Source organism: Dermacentor andersoni, chromosome 8 (genome assembly GCF_023375885.2).
Source record: "Dermacentor andersoni chromosome 8, qqDerAnde1_hic_scaffold, whole genome shotgun sequence".
Lineage (NCBI taxonomy): Eukaryota > Metazoa > Arthropoda > Arachnida > Ixodida > Ixodidae > Dermacentor > Dermacentor andersoni.
The window spans coordinates 34857476-34872289 of record NC_092821.1 but is presented as its reverse complement, the minus strand read 5'-3'; the positions used below and the strand labels follow the sequence as shown (position 1 = coordinate 34872289).

Here is a 14814-nt window from a genome sequence, read left to right as displayed (position 1 = left end):
CACTGTCCCGTATGAAACTGAAGGTATATTTACGTTATTTGTAGTAATAACACAAAGTAATGAACATTCATAATGTCATCGACGGCCGGCAGCAAATCGGACGCTGCGGCCCGTGGCAAGTAAAACGAATGAATGAAAGAAGGAATGGCTCCTCTTCCTGTCTCTCGCTTTTAATACCTTCGGTCTCTCTGGGTAACGTCATTTTCGGCCAATCGTCGAGCCCGCTCAGGTGTCGTCATTTTGTTCCAATGGTAGGCGCCCGTGCAAGTGCCGTCACATTCGGCAGATGGGGTCGCTCCAAGGGCTCCACTGTCAGACGGGTGACTTACCACCGGCGTTGCCTTGGTGTTGCCTCCCCGCTTGAAAGCGCTCAGCTGGAGGAGCGGGTGGTTTTCGAACCACCTTTCGGAGCTGCAAAACGGCTCAGTTCCGGACCAAGATCAACTACCGGGAACCGTGCCAGGCTCCCGTTGCACTTTCGGGAGGAGTCAAGCAGGGGTGGAGACAATAGCTCGACGTGCGGCACCTGAGGTGGGGGTCGCCAACTTGTCTAACAGGTCCGGGAACGTGGTAGACGAGCTCCTGCGCACCCTAATTATAATGCGATGGCGATTGGATGTGGTCGGGGAACTCGAGTGATGCCTGAAAAATGGTCCGTATCCAACACCAAGTACTCCACATCATTCCTATGGTGGGTCAATGACTGCAGCGCCAGAGTTCCCTCTGGTTTGTATTAAATGATGGGCGGCAGGAGCTGAGTTGGTGTTATTTTTTAACGAAGTGGCGATGTCGCAGCCGAAAGCACGCATTTTTAGCTAAAGCTCGATAATTGATAATGATAAAGCCTTGCTCGGAATGTATATTTTTGTTTGTTTGTTTTTCGTGCGAGTGGCTTTCTAGATGCCTTGCTATTCTTAAACAATAGTTTTAATATAACTCCTGCGGTGGTGAGTCAAAAGCCGTCGTATTAAGGGTATGGTAGGTAACCCCCGATTTTCCAAAATCGTACCGAATCTGAAGATTGCTGTTTGCCCATATACGCCTCGTGCACCGCCTATAGAGGCGCCACTGAAAGCCACCTAGCGGACGCTTCCAACAGTACACGCGGGAGCAGTAGCAGACGACAACCATTTGCAGCAAGGATGGCTGAAGTTCGCGGCTGCGATTTCTCTTTGTTCGGGTGCCAGGCTGCTTCTTCTGCGGTGACAGCTGTAGGGAAGATGCTGACCTCTGTGTGAGCGGGTATGAACACGATGTTACCGGTGTTCGGGACAACATGGTCCACATACGTGCAAGGTGTGTCCCGCAGACAAACGCCATGAACCCTATTTACATGACGTGGAGCTCATGTTCACTAGCGGATTAATTTTGTTGAGTGATGCGATCTCTCGATGGTTTTTTTTTTTATTCTACCCTTGCCGCAATGCTGCTTCTGTACCTGAATAATAAGCACACGTCGTTAGTGCAGACTTATATCAAATCCGCACGGTGCAATCTCTGCATATGCCGTTGTGATTTTTCTGCCGATGAATTACATATGACATCGCCGAATAAGTGCAGTCGAAGTCGCCTCAAGAAGAGTAATAGCCAATTTATTGATGGAAACGCGTACACTAGCCGACGAAGTCACCAAACACACGGGTTAATAAAAGCGCGTGTTAGTGCTGTACCGCCGATGCAATTCTGCTGCATACGCCGATGAACTATCATTCCCGCTGCAGTTTGAGCAATTTTAAATTCCCCAAGGGAGCTGCTTGGAAACCTACAAAGCTAAAGACTGACTAACTTTTCAGTACTTCTTTATATTACTAGAGAGAGGTGCCACATGATATACTTAAAGGCAGAGCAGCGCCAGTCAAAGTAGATGAGCGCTGGCGGCAAGGCCCGGTTTAGTCCTCTGCAGCGTAAGTATAAGAAAGAATTCAGTTGGGTACAAAACTCACATGCAAGAAGGGACTACGTTGTGAAACAAACAACTCACTCGGCGAGTTAAGTTTGCTCAGGCAGCATCGAGGTGTGATGACTTCCCGAACGGGACGCGAACTTTTCAGCGAGAAATGGAACAAAAATACCACATGCAGCAGCTATTAGCAATTCTCGCCCTGAACTACCTATTTTCTAAACACAATTCCAAAAACGCAAACAATATATAAGATGCCCTCGGGCGAAAAGAATACAGCTATTAAAGAAGCACTTACTTGGTATCATTCCGATAAGACGCAGCTTGATTTATAGCCTTTACAAACAAGGCAGGGTGATAACTTCGCAGCTCAAAAGAATCGACAAGGGTTATGCGTGGAGCAACTAGCAACAGTTAAACATGTACAAAGCTACGCATAAAATAGATGTAAAAACATGAAGTGCGCGACAGCTGGTGCGAGGATTTACCGCGCCACATGAAACCAACAATTTCAGTTCTTGCAAACTTCAGTAGCTTTAACTTACAACGCAGTGCGCTCGTGCAGTCGTGCTGCCTCGCTAGCGCAACGCGGTAAAGAAGCGGAAAACAATATAAGCGGCAAACAGCATTCCGAACTTTAGCGAACTGCCTTTAAACCTGATGCTGCACTGCAGACGAACTTCGTTGCTCACGCGTCTAACTATGATCGAGTGGAAAAAAACACCGATGAGACAAAGGTAAGGATGAGAACAAGAAATTTCCCTTCGAAGCGACGATCCATTTTTGCTACCGTTGCTACCGCTGATGAGGCTTTGCCGGGAACGATTAGAACCGTATCGCCGGCACGTTTTCACCGATATTTGAGCCCCCCACCCTGCAACAATTCTTCTTCGACATTCCCTGAAGCTTTGGCCACCCCACTCGTGCGAATGGTGTTGCCTATCTTGCTCTGAAAACGTGAATAAGACAGAGAAGCACGATCAACGACACAACCAACTACGGCGCGCGCCGGGCTCCTCTCCCGCGTGTTCTGCGCAAGGCCGCCACCAGTGGCGCGTCCGTCGGTGTGCACGGCGCGTATAGTAAAGCAGCTTTGATGCGCCGTGCATATAGCTGACTGGTAAGCTATGTGGTATGCAGAAGTTGCGACAAAATGGGGGGGGGGGTGGGGGGGGAGAGGTGCATATGTCCGCCTCGAGACAAGAATTGAGGCAATACCACTTAGGTTAAGTCCTGTGAGGGCAATTTACTGCTTTCTTACGTCTTCGAAATTGTCTCTACAAAAGTCGCTACGACTCGAAAAAAAAAAGAGGGCAAAGTTCTCATTGAGGAGACTAAAATCTCGCTAAAGTTTACTTTCTCGCTGAATCAGCATTACATTATACTCAGTTTTTTATATACTTAGCAGTGAACGCATGCGCAAGCTAGCTACGGACGCAGTGCAGTTGTAGAATTGTGTCAATCCGCGCGCTTCCCGCGTGCAATTTATCTTGATGTGCGACGCCTACTGTGCAAGAGCTACTAGGTATGTTGCGATGATACGCAACTTAGGGACGTGAATGTGCGCCAGATCGCGTTACTATTTGTGCCCCTTCGTGCTTCCCTTATGCGACGCGCTATGTTTCGGCCGCGAGTGCGAGCGGTACGTGCGCTGTGGCCATGGCTGGTCGCAGAAATTTGTGTCACTCCGCTCGTTCTGTCGAAAATATATGCGCACATCTGCGACGCGTTCCCTGTAATAATTACTTCGTATTTAGCGACGTAACAGTATGGGACTTAAACATTTTTTTTTTATCGAATGACGTGACGCATACCTACATCCTTCGTTCATGTGTGACGCACTATTTTTTGTCGCGCATGCGAGAATGGAGAGAAGGCTCTCAAGCCTTCGTAGCGTTGCCTGCTATGCATGAGGAGTAATAGGAAGGAGCTGTGTTATCGCGATGGCAGTTTCTATGCAAAAGGCACATACGTCGGCCCAGTAGCGATGTCGCCGATCATGCCCATCGTTGGCATTATGTGTTACGTTATCCGTAGCAGCGATCGCCTGGCGTGTCATTTGTCGGACGATTAACGTGCTCCTACTTCGAGCCACCTTGGAACGTGTGCGCGGAAAGCCGCGAACGGTGACGCCAATGGGTTCGCCAATGTGCGTGCTCTTTTCCATTACGAGTTCGTCGCTTGACGCACGCCTTTCCAGGAATGTGTAATGAGGCACCGCTTGGCCATTTCGCGCGTGTTATATAACTGGTGAATTCTGTGATCCGGTCGATCCGTTAAAAAAATATATTAAAAGAAAGCCGCGCTCTCTTAGCAATAGACGACGAATACGACATTCGTGTTTGCTGCCTACCAACTGCACCGCCCGGTCCATAGCCTCTTCCACCACCACCCCTTTCCACAAGGGGTTTGAGCAATGTTATGTACCTGGGAACAACTAACCAAAACCAACCCGACAAGAAAGTGAGCAGCGGTTGGCTCCGAGCTGACTACCTTAATCGTTTCTTCTCGCGACGTAATTCGCGATTTCCCCGAGTGGCAAACGTTGTAAACGGCGTAAGCTCTCTCTTCCCTCTCTCTCTCTGTTCGTCCCTGCATCCCCTTCCTCCAGTTGAGGGTAGCAAACCGGACATGCGTCTAGTTAACGTCCCTGCCTTTCCTGTCCTCTTTCTCTATCTTTTGAGACTGTAAAAAAGGTTTTGAACACAGATGCAAGCTCAAATAACACCTGCGATGAGTGAAGCTGTAGTTGAGTGAGAGAGAGAGAGAGAAAACATTTATTTCGACCATCGAGGTTGTTGCTCTTGAGGGCGAGTGTGTGGTATCCTCATTCCAGGACTCCACTGGCCATGGCTGCTCGACGTACTTGAAAACTGTGCACTAATTCCGAGACCTGGTGGGCACGGAAATCTTAAAGCAAGCTGCTTTCTTTCCGAACCTTCGTGGATTTTCCTAACCTGGCTGCACTGCTGAATTTCAATTGAATTCTGGGGTTTTACGTGCCAAAACTACGATTTGATTATGAAGCACGCCGTGGTGGGGGACTCCGGATTAAGCTAGGGTGGCCACCCACGCTACCCGGGCCTCGGGCATTGGCGGCGGGGCACGTTTCCAGATTTCGTGTCGACCGTCGCCGACGTCACCGAGTTTGCTTGCCACTAGGTGTCGCCAATAAAGAAAAGCTTCACTCGTCCCCACGAATTTACTTTCTCTTACCCTTCGGAGGGTCCCCTCACCGGGCCCCGCGAGTTGCAAATTTTGGTTATACTACGGTAAACGGTAATGGGGCGCGTTTCACCGAAGTAATTTTTTTTTCTATTCGGTTCGTTATTGGAGCAGATGGAAGAAATTGACTGTCCTGCATGCCGTGCCGCTACGAAACGAGCGTCGCCGCCAACTCTGCCTCGACATAGCTACGGTGTACTAGGGTAGCATCGCCACAAGTTGTGTTGCTTCCCTGCCTTCTCCCATACCGCAGCCTAGGTACAGTGTACTAGAAAGGAGCTATTCTAGTACACTGTAGCCTAGGGATGTCGAGCCTGTCCACCTTTTCTCTCTCTCTCTCTCTCTTTATTTTTCGGCGTTGCTTCTTTCGCATTGGATCACTGGTCATGACGAAACACGTACACGTGTGACTGCTTTCTGGCTGCGACGGGGCTCTCTGACTGGACTCTAGTTTTCGGTGGCATGCAGCGCCGTCATACTTTGCGGACACGATCGTCGGCCCGTCGTGTTTGCGCTACGTTTGTCATTTAAAAGGGCCACACCTGGCGAGGGGCACCTTAATTGGTCCCTGTAATGGCTTTTCTGTCATACTCCTAGACATGCAGGGTATCCGACATGTCACTTTATGTCGAAGAGTACGACGAAAAAAACTTGCCAACTATCTCGATTTGTCCGGGAGACTTGCGAATTCCAGGAGATCTTCGGACTATTCTCTCGATTTCTCGGACCCGCGCCATAAATCTTCCGATGAGGAACTGTACGTCCTAACCTCGCCGCGAAAAAAAAAAAAATACGAGAACCGCTTCATCTACGGTACGGCCGCATCGTAACTGTCATTATACGCTAGATAGCTAGCCGACGTCAGATATAAATCCAAGCCATTTGTTGTATACTCGCATGGAGGATTCTTTCCTCCATGTGTACTCGCTTCGCTTCAGATCGAGCCATGCATGGAAGAGTGCGCGTTAGGGAAACGGCTTTCTTGAGTTAGCTTTGCCTCTGTACAGCAGTGTTATGCGGTGTAGCATAATGAGTGTAGAAAAGAGGCCACTGTGACGGGGCGTACTACGTGCACACCGTACAAGCACCGAGCCGTCTTATAAATGTGCGAGTAGCCATTCAGAACTGTTTCTGTCGCTGCTGAGCCCCCCTTTAATAATAGTCGGCGTTGGTCTCGGCATTCTTATTTTTTTCGGGTTGGCAGAGGGGGTGCTTGTGCGACATTTTTGTATGTGTCCGACCGGACTCTTTACCGGCTTTGTGTTCCCTTTTTCTTTTCTGCGCGCCTCATCGCAGGTTCGATCCTGGCCGCGGTGGCCGCATTCCGATGCGGGATGAATGCAGTAACGTTTTGTACCCTGCATGGGTACGCGTTAAAAAAAGGTATTTAAAAAAATCTCCTCAGGCGGTTAAGATTGATCCGGAGTCCCCCCACTACGGTACCTCGTAAGCCCCTGTGCTGTATCGGGTCACTAAACTCTGTATTTCTTTCTTTTATGCGAAGCATATTACTAGAGCTCAACCCAGCTCCTCAGGCGCGGCGGTGTCGCCTTCAATACCACGTGACACCGTGACGTCACGACAGAGGAGAATCGGGGCTCCAACTCGCGCCGTCGCCTTCAAGGCTGACCACGTGACACCGTGACGTCACGACAGAGGAGAAACGGGGCTCAACTCGCGGCGTCGCGGCGGTATATAAGCCGCTGCGCTTGTTTCTAGGTGGCTTTGGCTCAACTCTTGCAAGATGGGCTGGGTGGGAATCGAACCAGGGTCTCCGGAGTGTGAGACGGAGACGCTACCACTGAGCCACGAGTACGATGCTTCAAAGCGGTACAAAAGCGCCTCTAGTGAATGCGGTGTTGCCTTAGAAACCAGCTGTTTCTAACATAGTTTCCTACAAAAAATAGTAATATTGTAGGAAACTCTATGGTTTCTAAGGCTCAGGCGTGCGTCGCTTGCTCAGCGCACATTTCGTTGCCGCGCCGAACGCTGCGTTGCTCGACGCTCACCGCGTCCAATGCGGGGCGCGTAGTCGCTGCGCCGTAGCCCATTGTCTTACACCCCTTGGCGGGTCGACGGGAACGCTGTCGCGTTCCACTCTTGAAGGCGAAGCAGAGTAACGCATGAGTTGCTTCTTCTACTAGCCGAACCAAATATAGCCAAGCAACAGCAGTTCACCAGGCTAAACTGTGGTTCAACAACTAAAATAAAGGCTAGTATGCTTCGAATCCTGGGCTTAACCTTAGCTAAGCCACAGCCATTTTTTTTTACTTCTTTCTTCCTTTTATTTTTCGATAATTGCACGTTTCATTCACCGCACGAATGGCTCGAAGCGATGCGTAGTTTTCACCGTGCAAGATAATAAATAAACATAGGAGGCCTCCTCTGCGATGGGAAGGCCAACGTTTAAGATGCGGAAAAAGAGAAAAAAAAAAAAAATAACGAACAAGCTGTTCCTTTGTGCGAGTTTTCGTGGCTCACTCATTGATGTGCCTGAAAGAAAAAACATATGTGGCGCAAGTTTACCACCGGTGACCTTGACGCACAAGGGGAAAAAAAAAAAAAAAAAAAGCAAGCACGGAGACAGCTCACGTGCGGTGTCGTCCCGTCCGTGGAAGTCTCTCTCTCTCTCTCTCTCTTTTTTTTTCGTTCTTTCTTTCCTTCCTTCCTTCCTTCCTTCCTTCCTTCCTTCCTTCCTTCCTTCTTTCTTTCTTTCTTTAGAAAGTGTACTAAAACCCGCATGGGCAAGGCGCCAGCAGCGGAGGCATCTCCAAGTGTCCGCATTGATCGCGGTGGCATTGCCTGGCCTGCTAGCTCAGTCGGTTAGAGCGTCGTGCTAATAACGCGAAGGTCGTAGGTTCGATCCCTGCGCAGGCCAACTTTTTTTTTTTTCGTTTCCTTTTTTCTTTACAGAAACATTTATTTATGTTGTGGTACAACATAAATAAAACGGCTGTTGAATGGATAAAAGAATACTTAAATTGTAGGATACAACGCGTAGTCGTTGGAGGTAGGCTGTCGCATGGTGTTGACGTGTCATCGGGGGTGCCTCAAGGTTCAGTTTTGGGTCCGCTGTTGTTTTTGTTATACATGAATGACATTACCGTTGGCATATCATCTTTCATCCGATTGTTTGCGGACGACTGCGTTTTGTATCGCGTTATGAAAGGTCCCGATGATTATAATGAACTACAGAAGGATTTAGACAAGGTTGCAGAGTGGTGCGATAAATGGGGCATGAGTATCAATCTTGATAAAACTGTGCAGATGTGCTTTACGAGACAAAGGTCACCAAATGTATATACATATATAGCATTAACGGGACAAATCTTGCATCCGTGTGTTAATATAAATACCTTGGGGTGTACTTGACCCCTCAACTATGCTGGCACCGTCATGTTAACTATATAATTGCTAAGGCGTATAGAGTTCTTGCTATGCTACGTAGAAATGCGAAGTGCTTTCCTTTAGAAACAAGGAACCTGCTTTACAAGACTAACATAAGACCAATACTGGAATATGCTTGCGCTATCTGGGACCCGTGGACTGCGACAGACATAAAGAAACTAGAAAGAGTAAAAAGCTTAGCAGCCCGTTTCGTGGTTCAAGATTATACTCGGTATTTTAGGGCATCCCAAACAAAGGAAACATTAGGCTGGAATACCCTTCAAAATCGTAGAAAAACATTCAGCTTAAAATTTTTGCACAATATATATCATTCTAAAACCGGCCTCAATCGTGATAGCTACATAAGGCCACCGGAGTACACTTCTGGCAGGCGCGATCACCCACTTAAAATTAAAGAGTATAGATGTAGAACGGAGCTTTTTAAGATGTCATTTTTTCGTAAAACGGTCAGTGAGTGGAACAGGTTGCCCAGCGATGTTGTATCGCTATCTTCAAATGATGCCTTTGCTTCAGCCGTATGACTTGCATTTTTTTTTCTCTGTACTTTGTGCTTGCGTCAACAGAACCGCTTTCTTTCACTTCGCACATGTACGGTTAGGCTCTGCTTTGTTTCTTTATTTTGTTGTGACGGCGATTTGCCCTGATCTGTATCTTTTTTTTCATTTTTTTTCATGTATTCTATATTAACTGCTGTTTGTCAATGATATATGTACTTCTCCCCCCCCCCCCCCCCCCCCCCCCCCCCCACTGTAATGCCAAACTGGCGCTGTGGGTACTGTGATAAATAAATAAATAAATAAAAACTGTTGACATAAAGCAGCTTTTTCCGTGTAAATCCGGAAAACAGAACGGAAAAATTCATTGTCCGCGAACTTGAACTGAAAGTGCCGCTTTTTTTCTCCCTTCAGGGTGTCATAAAAAAGAGGATGTGCCAACGCGCCCGGCAACATGCTGTATTAACTGAAGTATTAAACTGAACATGTGTAGAAGTAATAATAGTAGTAGTAGTAGTATACAGTAATCCGCTGTGTCACGCTGGCACGGACCCAGCTTGGACGATGCCGCGAATTATATAGCATTAGAGAAATTAGAGCACGCTTAAATGGTAAATTAAGTAGAGCGCAAGTTGAAATAGATAGGTCGGAATCGAAACGAAAAGGAAACGGAAATTTGAACTCGCAATGCGAGTGAAGATATAACGTCGAGCATTAATAATAATAATAATAATAATAATAATAATAATAATAATTAATAAAAGGAGTCGGGCAATAAGTTCGTTCAAGAAAAGCATAACACTGCCTCAACTTATCGGCGTCCACGTACGCCGTCGCAGCCGTGGGCGCGGAGATGTCGCGCTATCCGAGTAGCGGCGCCTGGCGGTTGCTTCGCCGCATTCTGCGTAAAAACGAAGCGGTTCGGCGTCGGGAACAGCGGCGGCCGCACCGTATTCCGTCCACGCCCCGCCTTGCGTATGCAGGCGCATTGTTTTGACGTCGAACGTGCGCACAATCTACGTGCGCTTCTCTGTAAGCTCGATTTCTTGGACGTTCACTAGAAGGTCGGTCTCTGTCATCGGTCGGTGGTGTTATCCTCCCGAGATGTGAAAAACCGGGCTTTCCGAGTTCGTTCTTATTACGTATACATTTACGTTACGAACCCGGAAATATATGTTGTTCTTTTTTTTTGGGGGGGGGGGGATGAGGTGCGCGCCTTGCAGGAGTAAATGCGGTGGTACTTTGAAGTCCGTGACGTCACGCTAGAATACTTTGTCAGTCTAAGCTGATTTAATAAGAAGCCAACAAACACTGACACCAAGGACAACATAGGGGAAATTACTTGTGCTTAATACATGAAATGAACCCACCTGCGGCAAGTTGTTTTTTCATCCACTTTAATTTCCAATAATTTATCGTTTCTTCATTTCATTTATTAAGCACAAGTAATTTCCTCTATGTTGTCCTTGGTGTGAGTGTTTGTTGGCTTCTTATGATATGACTAATAAAAATCGGGCCCCTCGGTTAACCCCCTTTCTTCTCGTTTAAGCTGATTTAATAGTATTTAAGAATTTTCGTGTGAACTCGCGCTATTGGAAAGGCACTTCGCGGGGGATTTTGGTCATCTGTGAGGACGCAACGTTCGGAGACCTGAATTGGCGAGAATTTTCGCAAAAAAGAAAAAAGAACGAGCTGGCGGCAACATTAGAGAGTTTTAGAATAGGGGCCCCAAACGTTTTGGGGCCCCAAAGAAATAGCGTCGAAGCCACTGCGCATGCGCGAGACGCAAACTGCGTTTGGGCTTTGCGTTGGGAACGCTATTCACCGATTTAGCGGGAGCTCAAATAGCATTCCCAAAAGCTTTGCGTCAACAAACATGGCGGCACCCATCGAAGCGCAGCTCTAACCTAGCACCAAACCGGGTTCGATTCGCGGTAACGCGTGAAATTCGCAAGCTAGGAGAAACTGCAGTTATCGCTTTCTCTCAACTAACGTGTTATGAAGATTGATTCATTAGACGCCGCTGATTCCGAATTCGAGTGTGGATTTTATGGCTCGTAGGCCTAACACGGCTAAGCTTGGCTGGTGAAGGCACGTAAAATTGGTTTTGTTGCTCAAAACTAAGCACAACTAATTGTTTGCTGCTTGAAGAATAACCTCTAAATTGTAATTAAACGTGAATACACGCAAGTCAAATTTACTATTCATATCATAAAATGGTATATCTTATTTAATTATTTCTAATAGCTTTTCTTTGATGCCATAGTGGCGCTGTTAGCGCAAGACGCTATCCGCAAACGTAAAACCCTATTCTAAAACTTTTCACTCCTGCGTGCCCAAACGCTAACACCCGCAAAGCTCTTTGGGGCCCCAAAATATTGGGGCCCCTATTCTAAAACTCTCTATTAATGCGCTTTAACCGCATTCTCGCCGTTTTGCGCCCGTCTGACTTTGTATCCGAGCGCAATGAATTTTTATAACGTATAATTTCTTACTCGTGAATTCTGAAAATGAATAAAAGCGACACTGGGTATGCCCAAGCTGAGGGACGTTATAGCGGGTCGGCCTGCGAGCGAATGCCAGTCCAAATCAAAGTTAACACTCACCTTAGGTACTCTTACGTGATTTGAATGCGAAAGCATGAGGACTTGTCTATACAATCGCCTTAAATTGTACCAATCTTAATACGCCTAAATCCAGCTCGTTTTACCAATTCAGAGAGTGGGCCAGGTAGGTATTTTTACTTTTTCTGCGCGGGTCACGGCGTCCGTCCGATGCCGTGGCTTTTCGCCGGGGGCATTCGGCAGTGCGAACCGCGGCGGGTCCGGCGCTCTGGTACCGTCGGGTGATAACGCCGGATCTTCCGCTTCGTGGGTCATATAATGCCGTCGCATTACAAACTACGCAAACGGGTCTCCGGGAAAGTTGCGAAAAAGCCTCCCGTCGATGTAGCCCTCTCGCCGGTATATTTTTATTCGCCCGCATTGCGAAAGCCGCTAAATACCGCGCCAAAATCGCGCGATCGAGTGCGTGCATGCCAAAGTCGTTTGGCGTGATCGCCTCGTTCCCCACCCCCCTCTTTTTTTTTCATTTTTCTTTCTTCTCTCATACTGTAAGCGCCGGATCTTTCCGAGCTATAGCGCTACTTTGCGTGTCCGCGCCTTATTTTGGAAATGTGCGCAGAGGAGACGGCTTCACGCAGGGGCTCGCAGTCACCCCGGTTTGGCCAATGCGGGGTGACTGATTCATTCGTGACAAGCGCCAGTCCTGTCGTGTGTGTTCCTTTCGTCTCCGTCTTTAGCGCGTTTTTACGAAAACTGTCACGATTCGTTAACCACCGCAAGGAGTCACGTGGTCGGCACAATCGGGCGAGCGTCTGCACAGACATCCCCGCTTCCCTCTCAAGGCAAGGAACGACAGATTGAGCTGCAATGCTACGAAAGCCAGCGACGCGTTAAGGGATCCCTAAACCACTTCCGACATTTCTTTTTTTTTTTTTCACATTGCAAGAAACGCGCATCGGGTGAGAATGCTACGCACAGAGGGAACACCACAAGTGCAAAAAAAAAAAAAGTCCCGTGCTCTTCCTCTTGTTTTTCCGGTGCCTTCTTCGCGCTTCATGACTTCACCAGGGTACCCCCAATTGACGTCACTGGGGTAAAAAACTGTCGATTAGACGGTTGTACGCAAGTGCCAACATGAGTTGTGTTTTTACGCTGTCAGTCCCCGTCGATTTATTGTGCGATGTGATCAAATAGGCATGACATTAGCCGACTGTGCACATTACCACCGATCTCGAATAAAAGGGTACGTGATGTGCGCCACTGAACCTTTATGGAGGTTCCTTTACTCTTAATGAGATACTCTAATTCGTGAAAACGTTATGGATCACCAACTGGCCCGAACTGCCACTCTTGTGAACTTTTTGAAGCTTCAATTTATTCATAGTCAGGCGGAGTGCGATATAGATGGTGTCTACAATGTTTTAGAAAAGATCTAGTACACTGTGTATTAGGACGGATGGGTGCGAATGTGGGTGGGTGGGTGGATGGACAGAATTGGGGGGGGGGGGGGGGGGGTGTACATGGATGGATGGATGCTAGTGGAGCGTAAACTGGCCTAACCCGGCAGCTGGGTAGATATCCTCACGCCCCACATAGGGTGGCGCCCTCTGGATTTAAAATGCGGGTTTTAAAGGCCATTATTTTGTGGGTTGAATGCGGCGGAAGTGATTTCGGGAATCCGAAACGCGTCACAGACGTCGGTTTTTGGACACCACCCATTAGGGGCAGGCAGTGCAGGAGCCTTCTTTCTGGTGTAGTGACACCACCCGTAGCTTTCGCTGCAGCCAACACCGTCTGTGCACTGCATGTGTTTGGTGAGAGTATACGCGGCGAGGAGGAACGTCAGTCGGGAGGGTAGCGAATGCGAGCGGGACACTGCAGCGGCCGCTGCGCCTGCAACTTTGCCATTACTGCACCATTAAAAAAAAAAAAGGTATTGCGGCTAAACGTTCATTGTAGACTAGTACGCGTTAGCAACTGTGTAACGAACCTTCGAGCTCAAGCTGGTTTGGGGGTCCTTTAGAAGGTTCGCGAGTCCCGTGCTGGGACTGCCAAGTAAGAAGCATAATTTACAAGGGAAAAAAAAGAGAGAGACAAGAGATATACTATCTATGACAGGTCATTGTCTCCGTCTTTGTTTCTTTTTTTTTTCCTCTTGTGAATTAATCATGAGCGAGTTCCAAGTCGTCCGGTGCTCCACTCATATTTCAACGCGCAGCAAAGTCTGAAAGCAGAATGATTCGGAATAGGACTCACGTCCATCGTTCTACGTCTCCCTCGATCGAGACTCATTAGGTGGCGTTGTGCCTTATATATTCGAGAGAGAAAAAAAAGCGGAACGTTCAGTTGAACGTTCGCGGACAACGAACTTCTCGTTCGGTCTTCCGAATTGACACCGAAAAAGCTGCCTTAGGGCAAGATTTTATTAGGGAAGAAAAATGCTGCAGAAATTCGGAGAACTGTCTACTAATGCATGAGAGCTCCTTGGCTTGGCTGCTACTTCGCTTTTGCTCACTTATTTTGCCAGCTTATGCATGTCTACCCATCGCTACCAATCATCTACCATTACAATATTATAAGGAATACATGTGTTAGCTCCATCGCTTATGCATTTATTTTGCAGATGTAAGAAGTCACGGGACGAACAGATCTTGCTGGGGTAATTGCCAAAGAATGCTTACGCACTAAAAACGAATACTTCGAATAGTGAATTCTCGAACCGACTAGCAGTGACTATTCGATTCGTATTAAAAAAAAAAAAAATCTAATACTCCCTTTAAGACGATCTCGAAGGGACTATGAAAATTTGTTCGTCTTACCAGAAGAATAATTGTCAACATGACCAGGTGCATCCAAATAGCTTACTACAGAACGGTAAGTGAAGTAGACTTATAACGGCGGAAAAACGACATAAAAAGCATTTATTTAGTTGAACTTAATAGATTTAAGTGGTACTCTTGCTTGTTTTCATCTAGTCCGTGATGGATGTTTGTCGCTTCTAGCTGTGCAAATCGGAGAGCAGCCACAAATTATGTCATCTCACCTAATGGCCTTAAAAATTATTCTGTGTCTTCGTGCTGCTGGAATAAGTTCACTGGGAGTCCAAGCAGGCATCTAGCTGCTGCCTCACAGGTCATCGGTGCAGGCTCCGAGCTAGCGAAAGTACAAAGGAGCGCGCTGAGCTCAGGGCGAAGCAATGCCACCTAGAGCAACGTCTAGATGA

General features: G+C 47.6%; 1 protein-coding gene and 1 non-coding gene across 2 annotated transcripts in view; both read left to right on the top strand.

The window, feature by feature from the left end:
* Agps (alkyldihydroxyacetonephosphate synthase) overlaps positions 1-14814 on the top strand; it is a 111064-nt gene that overhangs the window by 43000 nt on the left and 53250 nt on the right. The gene's annotated exons all lie outside the window — the stretch shown is intronic.
* Positions 7930-8003, top strand: TRNAI-AAU (transfer RNA isoleucine (anticodon AAU)). The gene has a single exon. It is a non-coding gene; the product is annotated as a tRNA-Ile (tRNA).